The sequence below is a fragment of the Lepisosteus oculatus genome, chromosome 4 (genome assembly GCF_040954835.1).
Source record: "Lepisosteus oculatus isolate fLepOcu1 chromosome 4, fLepOcu1.hap2, whole genome shotgun sequence".
In the NCBI taxonomy this organism is placed as follows: domain Eukaryota; kingdom Metazoa; phylum Chordata; class Actinopteri; order Semionotiformes; family Lepisosteidae; genus Lepisosteus; species Lepisosteus oculatus.
In genome coordinates this window covers 13,532,826-13,538,852 of record NC_090699.1, presented here as the reverse complement: position 1 = coordinate 13,538,852, position 6,027 = coordinate 13,532,826, and positions in this window count along the sequence as shown.

Genomic DNA, 6,027 nt, shown 5'->3' with positions numbered 1-6,027 from the left:
ATCATGATATTCTGATGTTGTTGTGATATGACTGTGACATCAGGGGAGAGCTGGTATCATGATATTCTGATGTTGTTGTGACATGACTGTGACATCAGGGGAGAGCTGGTATCATGATATTCTGATGTTGTTGTGATATGACTGTGACATCAGGACAGAGCTGGTATCATGATATTCTGATGTTGTTGTGTCATGACTATGACATCAGGGGAGAGCTGGTATCATGATATTCTGATGTTGTTGTGATATGACTGTGACATCAGGGGAGAGCTGGTATCATGATATTCTGATGTTGTAACATGACTGTGACATCAGGACAGAGCTGGTATCATGATATTCTGATGTTGTTGTGACATGACTGTGACATCAGGGGAGAGCTGGTATCATGATATTCTGATGTTGTTGTGACATGACTGTGACATCAGGGGAGAGCTGGTATCATGATATTCTGATGTTGTTGTGATATGACTGACATCAGGGGAGAGCTGGTGTCATGATATTCTGTTGTTGTGATATGACTGTGACATCAGGAGAGAGCTGGTATCATGATATTCTGATGTTGTGATATGACTGTGACATCAGGGGAGAGCTGGTATCATGATATTCTGATGTTGTTGTGACATGACTGTGACATCAGGGGAGAGCTGGTGTCATGATATTCTGATGTTGTTGTGTCATGACTATGACATCAGGGGAGAGCTGGTATCATGATATTCTGATGTTGTTGTGATATGACTGTGACATCAGGGGAGAGCTGGTATCATGATATTCTGATGTTGTAACATGACTGTGACATCAGGACAGAGCTGGTATCATGATATTCTGATGTTGTTGTGACATGACTGTGACATCAGGGGAGAGCTGGTATCATGATATTCTGATGTTGTTGTGATATGACTGTGACATCAGGGGAGAGCTGGTATCATGATATTCTGATGTTGTTGTGACATGACTGTGACATCAGGGGAGAGCTGGTATCATGATATTCTGATGTTGTTGTGATATGACTGACATCAGGGGAGAGCTGGTGTCATCATATTCTGATGTTGTTGTGATATGACTGTGACATCAGGACAGAGCTGGTGTCATGATATTCTGATGTTGTGATATGACTGTGACATCAGGGGAGAGCTGGTATCATGATATTCTGATGTTGTTGTGATATGACTGTGACATCAGGGGAGAGCTGGTGTCATGATATTCTGATGTTGTTGTGACATGACTGTGACATCAGGGGAGAGCTGGTATCATGATATTCTGATGTTGTTGTGATATGACTGACATCAGGGGAGAGCTGGTATCATGATATTCTGATGTTGTTGTGATATGACTGTGACATCAGGGGAGAGCTGGTATCATGATATTCTGATGTTGTTGTGATATGACTGTGACATCAGGGGAGAGCTGGTGTCATGATATTCTGATGTTGTTGTGACATGACTGTGACATCAGGGGAGAGCTGGTATCATGATATTCTGATGTTGTTGTGTCATGACTGTGACATCAGGGGAGAGCTGGTATCATGATATTCTGATGTTGTTGTGTCATGACTGTGACATCAGGGGAGAGCTGGTGTCATGATATTCTGATGTAATTTTACTGTCACATCAGGACAGAGCTGGTATCGTGATATTCTGATACTGTTGTGATATTACTGTCACATGGAGTCACATGTCACAGGAGAGAGCTGGTATCATGATATTCTGATGTTGTTGTGACATGACTGTGATATCACAACAGAGCTGGCATCATGACATTCTGATGTTGTTGTGATATTACTGTCATTGCCAGTATCATGATATTCTGATGTTGTTGTGACATGACTGTGACATCAGGACAGAGCCTGTATCATGGTACTCTGAAATTGTCACAAAATTAATGTCACATCACCACATTTCAGGTATCGGTATATTCTGATGTTGTCACGTATTACTGTGAAAACCATACACAGCCGATATCACGATCCTCGTGATGTTTACACACGTCCGTAAAAAACCACTCCTGAATGTCCAGGGAGAGGAGAGAGGAAGACCCGTTCTCAAATCGGCTCTGCTCGCGGCCACATCGCTCTTCCAGACCTCTGCAGGACACGGCAAAGACTCGCAGAGCCCCAAAAGTGCAGCCACGAAGCAGAACCCCACAACTACTACCTCTGACAGGAGCCCCACCTGCCCCAGCGCAGTCCCCGGACACCGCGCTGCCTGACGTTGTGTGCTTTCGTAGCTGTTAGGTTGGCTGTCGTTCCTTCTGTTGTTATAGTGTTTTCATAAACAAAAATAAAACATTTCATTCAAAAAAGAACAGACATGTGTGTCCTTCATGTGTTTATCAACACTCATCCATGTAGCCTCAATGTACTGGAGTGTCCAGTCAGTGTGTCTGTATGAACCCCTCTCTCTCAGTGCAGTGTTAATGTACTGGAGTGTCCAGTCAGTCAGTGTGTCTGTATGAACCCCTCTCTCTCAGTGCAGTGTTAATGTACTGGAGTGTCCAGTCAGTCAGTGTGTCTGTATGAACCCCTCTCTCTCAGTGCAGTGTTCATGTACTGGAGTGTCCAGTCAGTGTGTCTGTATGAACCCCTCTCTCTCAGTGCAGTGTTAATGTACTGGAGTGTCCAGTCAGTCAGTGTGTCTGTATGAACCCCTCTCTCTCAGTGCAGTGTTAATGTACTGGAGTGTCCAGTCAGTCAGTGTGTCTGTATGAACCCCTCTCTCTCAGTGCAGTGTTAATGTACTGGAGTGTCCAGTCAGTGTGTCTGTATGAACCCCTCTCTCTCAGTGCAGTGTTAATGTACTGGAGTGTCCAGTCAGTGTGTCTGCATGAACCCCTCTCTCTCAGTGCAGTGTTAATGTACTGGAGTGTCCAGTCAGTCAGTGTGTCTGTATGAACCCCTCTCTCTCAGTGCAGTGTTCATGTACTGGAGTGTCCAGTCAGTGTGTCTGTATGAACCCCTCTCTCTCAGTGCAGTGTTAATGTACTGGAGTGTCCAGTCAGTCAGTGTGTCTGTATGAACCCCTCTCTCTCAGTGCAGTGTTAATGTACTGGAGTGTCCAGTCAGTCAGTGTGTCTGTATGAACCCCTCTCTCTCAGTGCAGTGTTAATGTACTGGAGTGTCCAGTCAGTGTGTCTGTATGAACCCCTCTCTCTCAGTGCAGTGTTAATGTACTGGAGTGTCCAGTCAGTGTGTCTGCATGAACCCCTCTCTCTCAGTGCAGTGTTAATGTACTGGAGTGTCCAGTCAGTCAGTGTGTCTGTATGAACCCCTCTCTCTCAGTGCAGTGTTCATGTACTGGAGTGTCCAGTCAGTCAGTGTGTCTGTATGAACCCCTCTCTCTCAGTGCAGTGTTAATGTACTGGAGTGTCCAGTCAGTCAGTGTGTCTGTATGAACCCCTCTCTCTCAGTGCAGTGTTAATGTACTGGAGTGTCCAGTCAGTCAGTGTGTCTGTATGAACCCCTCTCTCTCAGTGCAGTGTTAATGTACTGGAGTGTCCAGTCAGTCAGTGTGTCTGTATGAACCCCTCTCTCTCAGTGCAGTGTTAATGTACTGGAGTGTCCAGTCAGTCAGTGTGTCTGTATGAACCCCTCTCTCTCAGTGCAGTGTTAATGTACTGGAGTGTCCAGTCAGTCAGTGTGTCTGTATGAACCCCTCTCTCTCAGTGCAGTGTTCATGTACTGGAGTGTCCAGTCAGTCAGTGTGTCTGTATGAACCCCTCTCTCTCAGTGCAGTGTTAATGTACTGGAGTGTCCAGTCAGTCAGTGTGTCTGTATGAACCCCTCTCTCTCAGTGCAGTGTTAATGTACTGGAGTGTCCAGTCAGTCAGTGTGTCTGTATGAACCCCTCTCTCTCAGTGCAGTGTTAATGTACTGGAGTGTCCAGTCAGTCAGTGTGTCTGTATTAACCCCTCTCTCTCAGTGCAGTACTAATCCAGCCCTTTCTCTTCAGTCTTCCAGAGATATGCAGTGCTGTTTGACCCAGCTCTCTGTAGGTGAATGCAGTTCAGAGTGACCTCACTCCGCTCTCCAGTAGGGTACAATGGGGGGCTTATCGTCATAAAGGCCCTGTAGTTCAGAGCTCTCAGGCCATTGTCAGTCAGAGCTATAGAGAGTAAACTATAGAGCACACAATGTTACACACACAAACACACGTATAGACTCGCACAGTTAGAAAAACACATTCAGACACACAGAGACACACAGTTACACTGTTAGATGTAAACTCACATAGACACACATGAGAGCTGACAGCAGTATACACACACACAGACACACACAAGAGCTGACAGCAGTATACACACACACGAGAGCTGACAGCAGTATACACACACACAGACACACACGAGAGCTGACAGCAGTATACACACAGACACACACAAGAGCTGACAGTAGTATACACACACACAGACACACACAAGAGCTGACAGCAGTATACACACACAGACACACAAGAGAGCTGACAGCAGTATACACACACAGACACACACAAGAGCTGACAGCAGTATACACACACACAGACACACACAAGGGAGCTGACAGCAGTATACACACAGACACACACAAGAGCTGACAGTAGTATACACACACACAGACACACACAAGAGCTGACAGCAGTATACACACACAGACACACAAGAGAGCTGACAGCAGTATACACACACACAGACACACACAAGAGCTGACAGCAGTATACACACACACACAGACACACAAGAGAGCTGACAGCAGTATACACACACACAGACACACACAAGAGCTGACAGCAGTATACACACACAGACACACACAAGAGCTGACAGCAGTATACACACACAGACACACAAGAGCTGACAGCAGTATACACAGACACACACACAAGAGCTGACAGCAGTATACACACACAGACACACACAAGAGCTGACAGCAGTATACACAGACACACACACAAGAGCTGACAGCAGTATACACACACAGACACACACAAGAGCTGACAGCAGCATACGCACACACAGACACACACAAGAGCTGACAGCAGTATACACACACACAGACACACACAAGAGCTGACAGCAGTATACACACACACAGACACACACAAGAGCTGACAGCAGTATACACACACAGACACACAAGAGAGCTGACAGCAGTATATACACACACAGACACACACGAGAGCTGACAGCAGTATACACACACACAGACACACACAAGAGCTGACAGCAGTATACACACACAGAGACACACAAAAGGTGAGAGCAGTATACACACACAGACACACACGAGAGCTGACAGCAGTATACACACACACAGACACACACGAGAGCTGACAGCAGTACACACACACACAGACACACACGAGAGCTGACAGCAGTATACACACACAGACACACACAAGAGCTGACAGCAGTATACACACACAGACACACACACATGAGAGCTGACAGCAGTATACACACACACAGACACACACAAGAGCTGACAGCAGTATACACACACACAGACACACACAAGAGCTGACAGCAGTATACACACACAGACACACAAGAGAGCTGACAGCAGTATACACACACACAGACACACAAGAGCTGACAGCAGTATACACACACACAGACACACACAAGAGCTGACAGCAGTATACACACATAGACACACACACAAGAGCTGACAGCAATATACACACACACACTGACACACACAAGAGCTGACAGTAGTATACACACACAGACACACACGAGAGCTGACAGCAGTATACACACACACAGACACACAAGAGCTGACAGCAGCATACACACACAGACACACACGAGAGCTGACAGCAGTATACACACACACAGACACACAAGAGCTGACAGCAGCATACACACACAGACACACATGAGAGCTGACAGCAGTATACACACACAGACACACACAAGAGCTGACAGCAGTATACACACATAGACACACACACAAGAGCTGACAGCAATATACACACACACACTGACACACACAAGAGCTGACAGTAGTATACACACACAGACACACACGAGAGCTGACAGCAGTATACACAAACA